This window comes from Ambystoma mexicanum, chromosome 3q (assembly GCF_040938575.1).
Source record: "Ambystoma mexicanum isolate Mex_15411 chromosome 3q, UKY_AmexF1_1, whole genome shotgun sequence".
NCBI classification, from domain to species: Eukaryota; Metazoa; Chordata; class Amphibia; order Caudata; family Ambystomatidae; genus Ambystoma; species Ambystoma mexicanum.
In genome coordinates this window covers 1,067,731,811-1,067,747,767 of record NC_090926.1, presented here as the reverse complement: position 1 = coordinate 1,067,747,767, position 15,957 = coordinate 1,067,731,811, and the positions used below count along the sequence as shown (strand labels likewise).

The 15,957-nt window shown below is 47.1% G+C and overlaps 1 protein-coding gene across 3 annotated transcripts in view; it reads left to right on the top strand.

The window, feature by feature from the left end:
• Nucleotides 1-15,957, top strand: part of MAFG (MAF bZIP transcription factor G) — a 317,483-nt gene that overhangs the window by 275,459 nt on the left and 26,067 nt on the right. The window lies entirely within an intron of this gene.

Genomic DNA, 15,957 nt, shown 5'->3' with positions numbered 1-15,957 from the left:
CGGTGCTGGACTGCCCCAGGGCAGGACAAAGACTGATATGTTTGGGATATTTCTTCTCTGTGAAAAGATAGTGAGCTAAAGACTCTGGGTAAGTCTCTCGTAACCAGGACTAATGTCTGGCAGAGAGACTCCCAGGACCCCCCTTGTTAAATCTGCATATTTAAGTAACTTTGGGTTTCACCCTAAGTTACTAGGGGAATCCAGACGTGGACCCCTTGCTCACTATTCTTAGAGAGGCACAGATCCACCCTACTGATGAGGTCCAACCAGACCGAAACACGTGTCTGGGGTTTCTGTTGGTACTCTTGTTCAGAGGAGAATTGCCTCGCATTTCGGTGCTGGACTGCCCCAGGGCAGGACAAAGACTGATATGTTTGGGATATTTCTTCTCTGTGAAAAGATAGTGAGCTAAAGACTCTGGGTAAGTCTCTCGTAACCAGGACTAATGTCTGGCAGAGAGACTCCCAGGACCCCCCTTGTTAAATCTGCATATTTAAGTAACTTTGGGTTTCACCCTAAGTTACTAGGGGAATCCAGACGTGGACCCCTTGCTCACTATTCTTAGAGAGGCACAGATCCACCCTACTGATGAGGTCCAACCAGACCGAAACACGTGTCTGGGGTTTCTGTTGGTACTCTTGTTCAGAGGAGAATTGCCTCGCATTTCGGTGCTGGACTGCCCCAGGGCAGGACAAAGACTGATATGTTTGGGATATTTCTTCTCTGTGAAAAGATAGTGAGCTAAAGACTCTGGGTAAGTCTCTCGTAACCAGGACTAATGTCTGGCAGAGAGACTCCCAGGACCCCCCTTGTTAAATCTGCATATTTAAGTAACTTTGGGTTTCACCCTAAGTTACTAGGGGAATCCAGACGTGGACCCCTTGCTCACTATTCTTAGAGAGGCACAGATCCACCCTACTGATGAGGTCCAACCAGACCGAAACACGTGTCTGGGGTTTCTGTTGGTACTCTTGTTCAGAGGAGAATTGCCTCGCATTTCGGTGCTGGACTGCCCCAGGGCAGGACAAAGACTGATATGTTTGGGATATTTCTTCTCTGTGAAAAGATAGTGAGCTAAAGACTCTGGGTAAGTCTCTCGTAACCAGGACTAATGTCTGGCAGAGAGACTCCCAGGACCCCCCTTGTTAAATCTGCATTCTTTAATAGACAAGCCAGTGGAACCCGACCTATTGTTTGGGAAAGCGGTCGAAGACGCACTTAAAAATGCCAAAGATGAATATGAGACTCTCAAATCCCTTGGCCAGCTTACCAACAAACCCCCTAACCAGAGGGGGAACAGTAATTTTCGTCGCCCACGCGGCCAAAATTCACAAAGAGGCAACTATGCCCAGGGACAGGGTACACAATGGAATAACAACCAGCAGTCTACCCAGAGTTACGGCAGGGGTAACAAGAGAGGTCGTGGAAGAGGCAGAGGCAGCCCCAACAAGGGAGGTGGCACGCCTCCACCAAAACAGTGACGCTCAGTTCAGGGTCCCTTGCCACGCAACCCCAGTAGGGGGACGCATTTCCACCTTCACCCAGGCTTGGGAAGGGATCACCTCAGACAGATGGGTGCTGTCAACAGTATCCGCAGGATATTGTATAGAACTACTGCAGCGTCCCCGGAACCATCCTCCACGACAAAGAGTGCACTCCCTAGAGCATCAAAGGATCCTTCTCGGGGAGATCGCCATTCTGCTAGAAAAGGACGCGATAGAACTCGTCCCAGGACACCAGGTAAACAAGGGTATCTATTCAACTTACTTCCTTGTGCCAAAGAAAGATTTGACAATGCGCCCAGTATTGGACTTACGGCCTGCCAACAAGTATGTCAAGCCCCAAAAATTCCGTATGACCACGCTACAAGAGGTAATCCCCCTCCTAAAAAAGGGGGATTACATGGCAACCTTGGATATGAAAGATGCTTATTTTCATATTTCCATGCTCCCAGCGCACAGAAAGTACTTGCGCTTCAAGGTAGACAGTCGCCACTACCAATTCAAGGTACTGCCCTTCGGGATAGCTTCTGCACCAAGGGTATTCACCAAGGTACTGGCGGTGGCGGCTGCACACCTACGCAGGGAAGCAATCCCGGTGTACCCTTATCTGGACGACTGGCTCATAACGGGGGAAACCCCAGGAATTTGCAGGTCAAACATTCAGAGGACTATCGACCTCCTCCACGAATTAGGCTTCTCTATCAACGAGAAAAAGTCAAGTCTGGTGCCAAGCACCTCAAAACAGTTTCTAGGAGCTATCCTAGATACTCAGAAAGGATTGACCTTCCCTTCGGAAGAGAGAATTCGGAATATACTTCTGCAAATTCCGCATTATCAGTCAGGTCAACAGATAACAGTACGCAAAGCTATGCGGTTACTGGGCATGATGGCGTCATGCATTTACCTGGTCCCCCACGCGCGTCTGCGCATGCGTCCCATGCAGGAATGGTTGGCGAAACAGTGGTCTCAGGCAAGTGGTCATTGGGACGATCTAGTGGTCGTTTCGCCAACACTCGTACAGAGCCTACACTGGTGGACAAGAGAGAATCTCGCAAAGGGGAAACCCTTTTACGATCCCGAAATACAAGCCGTGGTGACTACAGATGCATGCCTGACTGGGTGGGGAGCTCACCATCTCCACCACACAGCTCAGGGTCTCTGGTCTCACTCAGTAGCCAAGAACCACATCAATCTGCTAGAGCTTCTGGCAGTATTCCGAGCGCTAAAGGCGTTCGAGCCCCATCTACTGAACTTGTCGGTGCAGATCAGGACGGACAGCACGACAGCCATGTTCTATCTAAACAAGCAAGGGGGAACTCGTTCGCCAAATCTGTCCAAGCTTGCCCAGAAAATCTGGATATGGGCACTCAGACGGAACATCTTCCTGTCATCGCAACATGTTCCAGGGGAGCTCAATTCCCTAGCGGATGCTCTAAGCAGAGACTCCCTCCCAGAAGAACACGAATGGGTCCTTCACAGAGACGTGGTAGAAGATCTCTTCTCTCAGTGGGGTTTCCCCACTATAGACCTATTCGCCACAAGCGAAAACAAACAATGCCCAGGATTTGCATCCAGGTTCCCCCAACCGGACTCCCAAGGGAATGCCCTGTGGATGAACTGGTCAGGGATGTTTGCGTACGCTTTTCCACCAACTCCTCTCATCAGGAAGGTGGTGTACAAGATGAACAAGGAATCGATGACGCTCATCCTAGTTGCTCCCATGTGGGCGAGACAACCATGGTTTCCACACCTACGCAGGATGGCGGTGTGCGAACCCATCAGACTCCCAGCCTGGTACAACCTACTGTCCCAGCAACAGGGTCAAACAGTGCATCAGGAACCCAACTCTATGAACCTAGCAGCATGGCTCCTGAAGTCATAGAGTTTGGACATCTCAAATTACCACAGAGGTGTATGGACATTCTAAAGGAGTCCAGGAAACCAAATACAAGGCACTGTTACTTTGATAAGTGGAAAAGATTCGTTATCTGGTGCCAGAATAAACAAATCAACCCGGTTGATTGCACTCCTTCCAACGTTGTGACATACATGCTCCACCTGCTGGATGCAGGGTTGGTTTTTAACTCACTGAAAGTACACCTGGCAGCCCTCTCGGCTTACACCACATCCCATAACAAGGTCTCGTGGTGGAAAGTGCCAGTGGTTAAAGCCTTCATGGAAGGAGTAAAGAGACTTCACCCTCCTATTTCGAACCCACCGCCAGGATGGGACCTCAACGTGGTGCTAGCTAAGCTCATGGGACCCCCATTCGAACCCATGCATAAAAGTAGTCTCAAACACCTGACTTATAAAACGGCCTTCTTAGTAGCCATTACCTCCATAAGAAGGGTCAGTGAAATTCAGGCTCTGTCAGTGCAAGATCCTTTCTTTACTATCCACAAGGACAAACTGGTTTTACGCACACACCCTAGGTTCTCACCTAAATTCATATCCAAGTTCCATGTAAACCAGTCCATCGAGCTTCCGGCTTTCTTCCAAAACCCGCAAAGCTCGGCTGAGGTGAAACTACACACCCTAGATGTGCGTAGGGCGGTCCTATACTATGTAAATAAAACCAGACCGCTAAGGAAAACAGATCAACTGTTTGTCTCCGTAGCTACAGGCAGAGAGGGGGATCGCGTCTCTAAAGGCGCTATCTCGAAGTGGATTATCAACTGTATACAGCTGTGTTACTCTCTTTCTGAAAAGACTCTGCCTTTTACGCCAAGGGCCCACTCTACTAGAGGCATTGGTGCCACTCTGGCTTTCATTGCAAATGTTCCCCTCGACACCATTTGCAAAGCGGCTACTTGGAGCTCTATTCACACTTTTACTCAGCATTACTGCATTGACACTCATTCCAAGACAGATACACAAGTGGGACAAGCGGTTCTAAGACACCTGTTTGCTCATGACCCTTCTCACATCCCACCTCCTTCTTCTGGTACTGCTCGCTAATCTATGCACAGCATGTGATCTAAGCAGATTCCACAAGCCTCAGAAGGGATACATTACTCACCGTAATCGTATTTCTGATGCTTGTATCTGCTTAGATTCACATGCGACCCACCCTTCCTCCCCTCCGAGAGAAGGCGCATGATTGCTTGTAGTCTTACCTTTCTGTCTATCTGCTTGGATTATCTGTACTCACGCTACTCCTCATGCTTCCTCATGTCAGAAAAAATACAATCTGAGGATCCTACACGCGTGAGGGATCTTGGGTACAGTGGACGTCACACTAGGGATAGTATTACTGGCACGCCTGTGTCGACGCCCATTTTCGACTTTCGAAAAACAAACTGTAATACTCTGCAGCTTCCACTAGATGTCGGCCTATGCACAGCATGTGAATCTAAGCAGATACAAGCATCAGAAATACGATTACGGTGAGTAATGTATCCCATATATATATATATACTCGTCATCGACCACAAGCCCGAGATTGCATTTCAAGAAATGCAAGTCGTGCGGCTTAAAAATGTCGATCACGGACCCGCACCGCGAGTGTTTGTGGTGCCTCGGAGAAGGCCACGACATGGAGGCCTGTTCGAAGTGTCAGGCAATGACGGGGAAGGCCTTGCGAGAAAGGAGAGGAAAGCTACAGGTAGGTCGGAAGGGTCAAAAATCCTCTAGCGTCGAGACGAGACCCCATGAATAGAAATCTCCTAGACGTGAAAGGCATCGATCTAGATCCCGAAGTGATTCTCATTGCTCGTCGTCTTCATCAAAGAAATTGAAGAAACGACGCCACAGGTCTCCCTCCACCTCGTCAGACGAGTCTCCGGAAAAAATGAAATGCTCCACGAAACATTCGTCTTCCGAAGAGTGGGAAGCATTCAGGGTCAAAATGATGGATGTGTTTGAGAAGGCGAAGCCTCGGTCCGCGCTTTCTTCGGAAGCCAGCCGGGAGCGTCATCACTCCGACACTCGCGCGCCCTCGAGCCCGGGGATCGTAAAAGGAAGGATAGGGAACCTTCCTGGACGCTGAGCGATAAACGCTCGAGTCGAGTTGACCGCTCGAGGTTACCGACGCCGTCCGAGACCTGTGTCACCTCGAAGGGAAAATCGTCAAAGACTGCCTCGACACCCTCGAAGCAGACCCTGTCGCCGACCACTATGTCGGCGACGCCTTTATCGACGTCGACGCCGACACCCTCGGCGCCAAAGGCTCCAACCAAGCCAGGGCAGCCAGAAAAAGAGAAAGTTACAAAACATGTAATTTCTTCAGAGCCTGGTACTACACCTCTTCCTCCTCCTCTCCCAGAGAAGGTTTTCAAGCCTCTCCCTAGGAAGGAGTTTTTCAAATCCTTGACCTCAATTTTTGAGGAACAGGAGAGATCCGAGGAGGAAAATGTACCTTTTGGATTGGAATATTGCACCCCAAATGTCCCAGAATGCTTGATCTCAGAGGAAAGCAGAATGAGGGATTTGGTGGAGTATTTACCTAATGCAAGTGGCATTGGCACTTCTCCTGAGAATGACTTTGGTAGACCAGATCCAGGAGAGCATGCCAGTCCATCTTACTGTCAGTTAATGACCAAGGTGGTAGATTACTTGGGATGGGCTAGACCACCAGCCCAATTCGTCCAAGACGATTTAACAGACATATTGGACCATGGTCCCACTGAAGACCGAGTACTACCTTTTCATGTAGCCTTACAAAACAGAGTGGCCAAGAATTGGGAAACTCCGGATTCTATTCCTCCGGTAAATAAGTCCCTCGCATCAAAATACCGCCCAGCCAGTAGCGACCCCGGCTATCTGTCAAAACATCCAACTCCCGAGAGTCTGGTCATACAGGCAGCCACAGCTTCCAACAAACTTGCGTACCCGTCTATCCCTCCAGACAGGGACGATAAGCATGTGGATGGTTGGGCACGGAAGGTATTTTCACCCGGGAGCATGGCATTAAAATCTGACAACTCCACATGTGCCTTGGCAAAATTTTCGTACACTCTGTGGGAGTGCATCGCAATGGCGGCGGAGCACATACCAGAAGGGGAAGAAAGGGAAGGTTTCCTAGCCATCGTTAGAGATGGAAAGGAGGCCATGCAGGAATCCCTTCAATCTGGATTGGACACTGCAGTTAGTGTAAGCAGGTCCATGGGCACTAGCACGGTAATGTGCAGATTTGCGTGGTTACGGAAGTCGGGTTTTGCACCGGACGTACAGAACCGCCTCCTGAACATGCCTTTTGACGGGTTTCACCTTTTTGGCAACAAGGCTGACGAGAGCCTTGAGAGGTTGCAGACCTCAAAAGCAGCGGCCAAATCTTTAGGAGCTGCTATTGAGCAACCTCAGCCTTTTCGTGCGCAAGGGCAATCATGGAGGGGGCGATCCTATCGTTATTACACCTCATATGGAAAGACTAGAGGGATGGCCAGTCAGAGGCCAAAGAAAGGCCACTTGTGGTGGACGAGGAAAACGTGCCAAGCCAGCTCCAGCTGCAGCCTCTTTGCCATCAGCGGCTGCAACATCCGCCACAAAACCACTTTGAGGACTTGCACCTCAAAACACCTGTAGGAGGCAGGCTGTCGCAGCATCTGCAAGAATGGCGAGCCTTTACTTCAGATGTTTGGGCTCTAGAAATAATAGCCCAAGGCTACTGCCTTCCTTTTCTAAAGCAACCTCAAAGCAATCCACCAGGGAGACACCCGTTGAAGTTTTCAAACCCACTCCTACAGCAGGAAGTTCTAACCCTGCTGGAGAAAGGTGCTATAGAACCAGTACCTGCAGCGGAGAGGAACAAGGGATGCTACTCCCCGTATTTTTTTATCCCCAAAAAGGAGGAGGGCTGAGACCCATCTTGGACTTAAGAAACTTGAACAAGTTCCTCAGGAAAGACAAATTCAAGATGGTTACCCTTTCTCAGATCCTTCAGGCCCTTCAACTCCAGTACTGGTTTGTGTCATTGGACCTCCAGGATGCTTATTTTCATGTGCCGATTCATCTCAATCACAGAAAATACCTGAGGTTCGTAGTTCGCGACTCACACTATCAGTTTCGAGTCCTGCCATTCGGGTTGACCTCCGCCCGAGGGTCTTCACCAAGTTAATGGTAGTGGTGGCAGCGCACCTCAGGAGAGGGGGGATTCAGGTCTACCCCTACCTGGACGATTGGTTGATCAGAGCGCGCTCTACTGAGCAAGCACTGGATCATCTGAAAGTCACCTGCCACTTCCTCCACAAACTGGGCTTCGCCCTCAATTTCAAGAAGTCTCAAATGACACCTTCCCAACAGCTTTAGTACATAGGAGCTGTACTAGACACATCCTTGGGAAAGAGCTTGCCTCCCAAGACGAGGGCTCAAGACATTCTTCAGATGGTTTCCAAATTCAAAAATGCCCAAAATCTCCAGGCTTACGACTTTTTAAGGTTGCTCGGCCTCATGGCATCCTGCATCTTTCTGGTGCCAGAGGCACGCTTGAGGATGAGATCCCTTCAATGGGCCCTAAAGACTCGGTGGTCCCAGTTCTCGGGTCAAATGACGGATCTTCTTCAGATTCCGAACAAGGTCAGGCAAGGCCTTCTATGGTGGACATGTGCAGAGAACATCCTAAAAGGAGAACCTTTTTGGCAACCATGGCTGGAGATCACAGTAGTGACCGACGCCTCACTCCTGGGGTGGGGAGCTCATGCCAACGATTTGACAATCAACGGTCGTTGGTCTCCATCGGAGTCCAAACTACATATCAGCCTTTTAGAGCCGAGGGCAATCAGACTAGCGCTGAAGGCCTTCCTGCCATCTGTCAGGGGAAAGAATGTCCTGATAATGACGGACAACACAGTGGCCATGCACTACCTAAACAAAAGAGGTGGTGTGGGGTCACTACCCCTGTGCAGAGAGGCAATGCAGCTTTAGTATTGGGCGATTCAGGAGGGAATCTCTTTAACGGCAATTCATCTAGCCAGGGAAGAGAATATGACGGCAGATGCTCTGAGCAGGCAGAGCATGGTGTCACACGAATGGGTACTGGCTCAGGAAGTCATTCAAGAGATCTTCGCCCTTTGGGGAACCCCTCAGGTAGACCTATTCGCAACCAGCACCAACCGAAAATGCGAAAGGTATTGCTCAAGGGAATTTCCCCCGAGAGGAGCCCTGGGGGACGCGTTCGTGGTGGATTGGAATTCCCCACTATTGTACGCGTTCCCTCCGATTCCCGTCATTCCTCAGGTCATCAGGAGACTGAGACGCTTCGGGAACTGCATGATCGTAATTGCCCCGGATTGGGCCTGGAGAACGTGGTATCCGGACCTTCTAGATATGTCCATCTGTCCTCCAGTACGTCTTCCTCAGAGAGAGAACCCTCTTTCTCAAATGGAAGGTCAGGTTCTCCACCCAGAGGCCAGAACACTCAACCTTCATGCTTGGTATCTGAAAGGCTGAGATACAGGGATTGGAACCTTCCAGATGATGTTATGGAGGTGTTGCTTTCAGCAAGAAGACCAGCAACGAAGTCTCTATACCGTTGCCGTTGGAAAAAGTTTTGCAACTGGTGCAGGGAAAAGAATGTCGATCCTTTTCTATGTTCTATTCCGGAAGTACTATCTACAATAAAAGGTTACCTTGCAGCGCTTTTCCATTTTCAAGCGCTCATCGGAAGAATGCTCCTACTTCAAAATTCCTTTGATAACACAATTCTTAAAAGGTCTCACTAATGTGTTTCCTCCTCACCCATTTCAAATACCGATTTGGGATCTAAATTTAGTCCTAAAATTCTTAATGTGTGCCCCTTTTGAGCCTATGCACACGTGTCCATTAAGATTACTAACATGGAAAACGGCCTTTTTAGTTGCTCTAACATCGGCAAGAAGAGGGAGCTAATTGCAGGCACTGTCTTCTGGGGCACCCTATACTGTGTTCCATAAGGACAGGGTTGTATTGAGGGTTAAACCATCATTTTTACCAAAAGTAATATCTGATTTTCATTTAAGTCAGAAAATTGTTTTACCCTCATTCTATCCTCCACCTCATCCTTCTAAGGAGGAAGAAAGATTACACAGACAGGATCCAAAAAGAGCTTTAAGCTTTTACATCTCTAGACCTTCTAGGCTTAGAGTGGACAACCAGTTGTTTATAGGCTACACAGGAAGGAAACTGGGTCAATCGGTAACAAAACAGACAATTTCATGCTGGATTGTACTTGCATTTCAGAATGCTACAGACTAGCACAAAAACACCCACCAGAAGGGTTGAGGGCTCATTCCACCAGAGGCATCGCCTCTTCCACGGCCCTTCAAAGAGGTGTCCCAATAAGGTCCATTTGCGAAGCAGCAACTTGGTCTTCACTTCACACCTTCTCAAAATTCTATAGCCTGGATGCTTCCCAGTCTAGGGAGCTGACTTTTGGAAAAGCAGTGCTTTATTCCGCCATCTTAAGGCATTGATATAAAAAAATTAAAAAATCTGACCCCTCCTCCAGAGAAAGTAACAAAATAATGCTTTGGGATTCTATCTAAGATGAGGAATACATTGGAGGAGACAATCCACTCGAAGAACAAGTTACTTACCAACTGGTAACGTTCTTTCGATTGGATGTTCCTCCAACGTATTCCTCATCGCCCTCCCAACCTACCCCTCTGTTAGATTTTTCTGGGTTATTGCCATCTCAAATCTCGCAAGGCTGATACCTGTCTGCCGGCACAATCTACACAGTACAACACAGGCAAAAAAAGGGGGAAAAACAGAACTGAGGCTAACGGGCGCCGCGCGTGCTACTGATACACCCGATGACGTCACCCTCAACGGAGACCATCGACTTGACGACATCGACGCACGGCACCCTCTGCCGAAAAAATTTCCGAAGAGCAGCAAAGCTGGATGGAATACGTCTAAGATGAGGAATACGTTGGAAGAACATCCAATCGAAAGAACGTTACCAGTTGGTAAGTAACTTGTTCTTCTCCAGCGTTGGTATCTTTCATGGATTCACATGCACCCGCCGGCCTCCCCTGAATGCAAACTTGATATGCCCCTACTACTTTGGGGGTTAGAATCTGAAGGTAGCCGCTGGGGCGGGGCTATTTATACCGTACGTCCTATTGGGTCATGCGTAAGCAGGCCAAAAGGACGTAGATAGGACACAGAAGTGTAGTGTTTTTTCCAATGGAAAACGTTTAATACATATACAGAGGGTTCCCGGCCTGACAGGGAATATTCTAAGCATGTGAATCCATGAAAGATACCAACGCTGGAGAAATGGAGTTAGTTAAGAAACTACTCCCTTAAGATGAATGAACATTACACTACTGCGTACATTAGGTTGAAATATATAGAAATGTTGAGATCAGAAAGAGATGAATATAGTGAAGTCAATAGGTGACCTGCCCTTACCTTGACTAACAATTAGATTCAGCAAGCAGGGGAGTTAGTAGCAGGAGAACAGGTACCACGATCGAGAGTTGACTTCCAGTGCTCCGACATGTTCTCTGGATAAATATCAAGGGGTTTATAAAGGGTTAGAAAAGTGGGTGTGTTTGTGAATGTGTGACATGTTTCTGGTGGGGTCTGCAAGAGGGGAGCCTGGAGACACTGGGTCTGGGGAGGCCACGTGTACAATGGCCCCTGTGCAGAAGATACCTTTGAAGTGTACATGGTGTTTGGCACCTTGGCCGTTCCCACCCTGCCAGCCCTCTTGAGAGGGCACGCCCAAAGGTGCGAACTGCCATTGATAGTGGAGGGGGGATGGATGGGCATGAGGCGTGCAGAAAGGCCCGGAACACTGCTGAAGGGAGACACCCTTTTATGTGGATTGCAGGGCTGGGGCTGCAAGAGGGGAGCCGAAGACACATGGTCTGGGGAGGCCATGTGTACAATGGCCCCTGTGTGGGAGATACCTTTGAAGTGTACAGGGCACCATCCATTGCATGTCACTCATAGACAAGTGAGCGTGTCCTTGATTCACTGAAAAATTGAAACTACTATTCATAAAAGATTATTTGTATTTTATTTTGTTGCTGAGGTTGATGGCACAAATGTACTACAAATTGTATACTTTGGGTTGCAGCACAGTATGGGAAAATCCCCTGTACTCTCCGCTGTCACTGGGGAATTTGTTTCGAATGGCTCAAACGACATAGGTGGACATTACTCGTTGAAAGCGGTATCCAGGCCTCCCATGAAGCCACCATGTAAAGGAACGATAGGCCACCAACCTATACCACCTGTGGAAGAAACATACATACTATATTTAAATGAACCTGATAAGTGTACAAACCTTACTTGAAAATGCATCCTGTATCCTATGACATAGTTGCCAGTACAAATGTTACTTCATGGATCAATCAACCTGGGCTTTAAAGTGTAGACGCATTACAAAAGTGAACCCCCATGCAATCCATAACGTTTGGGGCACAGAGAAATATTGTTTCTTAGTTGAAATTGAAAGACACAAGATGATCACTGTGATTTCCCCCAAAGTGCGAGAGATGTATTGAATTGCCAGACTACATTCATTTGGCAGTGATGGATCAAAGTTACGCCAATATAAGAGACAAACAAGAAATGTTAGTGACCTCGGTGGTCAAAGTGACATCAAATCTAGACTACACTTACTCGTTACTTGGATTGTGAGGGTGAACTGTTGCTTTTGTGCATAAACACCATCATAATCCTCAACACAGACCTTGTGAGGCAAGCTTTCCTGAAGACGTGCAGCTCAATAACGCATAGCGAAGGTGTGTCTTCTTTCGATATGTAGGCCAAGCATCCAAAGTTTTCTCTGCAGCAGCAGTTCTCCTTGGTAGCATGACCTTGCATCAATTGCAGGTACACCGGGTGGACTAAGCTCTGGCTTAGGATCCAGTGATTCGTCTTCCCAACTGTCGTCCGATGCTCCATCGTTTCTGCATCTTTCTCTATCCACTAATTCTGCCTCGGAATACTCCGGCTCGTACTGGTAGGGCTGTATTGTTGCCATTATACGACAAAATTAAAATCGATAGTAATGCTAGTTCAAGTATCTGTTTGCATGACCTCCGAGCAACGAAGCTAGCTGAACAGAGCAGAAACGAGTCACAGGCTATACAAATAAATGATTGAAAAAGCAACTCTGATGTTGTCTGAGGAGCGGTCTGTTTATACTTATTGAGGAAAGAGGCACCCTGCCTGGCGCACAGAGAACGTTCACACGAGACGTGCATTTGCGTTGTGAAATGGGCCGTACGCGTCTAGTGATGTCAGCTTCAGGGGCGGGTGATATTAGTGCTGCGAGGGCAGTTGAACTTAGGGGTAGGCAGCAACGGATAATATTAGCACAAGATGGCCACCCCCGCTCGTTGATTTTGCATGTGTAAAAGTGAGGAAAACTAAGGTACGGTGCATAGAAAAGGTCTTTACGATCGATCAGTTTGCTTAAAACAACATGCCCGAACGCTCGGGACAATAACATTTTTAACATGTTTTAGCACACTATTCCTTTAATCAACATCACAATCTAAAACACAGCTCAATCATCAGACACCATTCATTTAAAACATGTTATCTGTATTATACTTCAGTAAATTTCAAACTTCAAAATACATAGTTTCCAAAGTATCAATCAGTTCATAAACAATATCATTTAGGGATAGACTGTTAAATCCTCTAGATTAACTCCATAAATCCTCTCATTTATGGCCATTCAGTCCGTTAAATGCTTTATGATGACACCCCAGAAATTATATAGCGCAATATGTATAGCCTGGGAGTTGCTATTTAAACAGAAATTCCAGAATTCATCACTTTTATAGCTGCGCATCTGCTCACAAACTGTCCCAGTGTGGTCATATAAATCTTGGGCAAAGAGTCAAAAGGTGTCTTGGAGATTCAATACTTGCCTGAAGTTTACAAATGCCACATATTCTTAATTCAGATGGAATCTTAGTTAAAGCACCATTTAGAGCCAACGCAGGCAATTGGTTTACTTGTAATTTCAATACAAATCCACAAACAGCTGGATTCTGACATTTCAACAGATATTGTTGTCTTAAGGTATTGATGACCAATATTAGAATCATATTTAAAATTATGCAGTGTTTGGAGATGGTTAATTGTTAATCCAATCCCACTGCTCTAGTTTATTTTTTAATATGACCTTTAAGACATGAAATTCAGTACTGCATGAAAAGTCAGGTGTCCAGTTCATAGCGGAGAAACAATCATCATTCATTTTCGCAAAATTGATAGTAGGTCTTGTGTTGAAAATTGTACACATGAATTGTAACAACGGACACTGTCGATAACTGCGAGATTTAATATAAAATGAGCCTCTTGGCTCTCAAGTGAAACCGATCCCAGTCCGAGCCTTAAATAGGCCATTGGAGTAGAGGGAGGCAGTTTAAAGAGCTTCTCCCAAAGGTTTCCCTCCACAACTTTAAGCCAAGTCAAATTTTCCATGGCCAATGCTTCTAGACCATAGAAAATAGTGGAAGTGAAGCTTTGTCTATACCACTTAGTAATGCCTTCTATTGAATATCCAGGAGTCTGGTTTGCAAATTTGCTTATCAGGCAAGTCAGCTGTCTTGCTTACGTTTCTTATTTTACACAACTGCACTATATTTCCCATCAGTTCAACTCCCAAATATGGATAACTTTTCACATATTCAACATTGTCGGACTTTACTCTGAAATTTTATTCTGCCAATCTTGTTCCCAGGGACAACTGTTATTTTAGGCTCAATTTTCCTACCACGCTGTTTGATTTCAGGCTGCACTGTTGGCTTTGAGATAGTTTTGTCCATTAATTTTCACTATAGCAAGATGCCTTGTATGTAATATGTATGGGATTTATAAAGCATGGACATAGAATGGAAACAAATTGGTCTATTACATTGTGCACAGGTTGAGGGGAGCAATCAGGCAGATTTTCTTTGAAGAGTTGGGTCATTGGGAACTTTATGAAGTGTCTATTGAGGGGGCCCAACTTCTTTGTTGGTAACTTGCTCCAGAGACCAGATTCGGTTTAGGAAAAGGTCTGTTTCCTAGATGTTTCCTTCTTGCAGTTGTTTCTTTCCAGCCTGGTGATGTTTAGGCATGCAGTGGTGAACTGCCCTCTGGAGATGAGTTTCTCAGCCAGATAGTGTTGTTTTGTGACTGGCGTGTAGGTGATGATCATGATGCAAAGTGGAGCCAGTGCAGCTCCGTGAGGATGGGGGTGATGTGGTTCAATGTTGTCAATCCTGTGCAGAAATGTGCTGGACTACTTTTGGAGGGGCTAATATGGCATCTGAGACTCCTAAAAGTAGGGATTTCTACCGTCCAATTGGGAGGTAACTGGGGCTTGGACTACTGTTCTAAAACTCGGGCATGGATGAAAGGCCTGACTTTGTGGAGGAGTCCAAGCTTTTACCATGCTGCGTGGGCCGCCTTTGGTGTTTATTTTGAATGAGAGGTCACAGTCCATGGTAAAGCCATGTGGTTTTGCACTAGATGAGGCGTGGGTCTGTTAGGATTCCTGTCAGTCAGCCAATTCTGCACCTGGGCATGCTCATTGGTGTTTTCTAGGATAATGAATGTGGTCTTTGTTGGATTGCGCTTCGGGTAGGGGTTTAAGGTCCAAGCTTAGTGAAGTATCCTGCCTCCTGCAGGATTTACCCTGGGCCAGTAACAACAAGGAGCAGGAACCAGGCTGACCCAGGTATGTAGAAAATAGAAACCCGCTTTATCTTGGTTACAGGTTCAGTATAGAATATAGGAGAGAGAGATCATCAGTAGCTTCTTCCCTGGTTCCCTGCCCAGCTCCAAGTTCCTAACCGTCACCTTTGGAATCCCCAGGTGCCCCAACACTCCAGGCTCCCCTAGCATTCCAACACAGCTATCACACTGACTCAGACCTCATTCATACTTATGCAAGATACAACACTTAGGTGAGGGACAGGCAGTGCTTGAAGCGATGGATTTAGTGGAATTGATCTTGAGGTAAAACTGTGTCATCAGCATTCTGGTGCATCTATCTGTGTTGGTGAGGAGATGCCACAGAGGTTCTATGTAGAGCTTCAAGGGGTTGTGAAAAGGATGCCGGCCGCTTTTAGAAGTAGGAGTCGAACCGCTGCAGGGCCATTCCATTGAAGCCCTTATGCATGGTGAGCATGTTGAGGGCTTCATGGTCTTCTTCCAGGGTGAACATTTGTACTGAGTAAATCACCCTCAAATCAAAAATAAGAGTGGAAACTTACATCAAACCACAACGGCAGCAAGAGCAATGCCACTGTGTTTTGTTAGTGTATGTGCTGTCTCTTTAAGGCCTTGATGAGAAATTCACACGCTGGATAGAGGGCTGGACAGTTGACCGACATTTTTTGAAATGTTACCGTTTTTTACCTTCATATCATTGGTCTCAAATATGGGGGCTTTCTGCCTTCGGTTCACTGCACCTTAAAAGTAGGTGCATACGTATTAAACCTACACAAGGGCCCTGCAACTACTAAACGTTATGGAGATGGAAGCCAACTACCTTGTATGGGTGTGAATTCTGAAG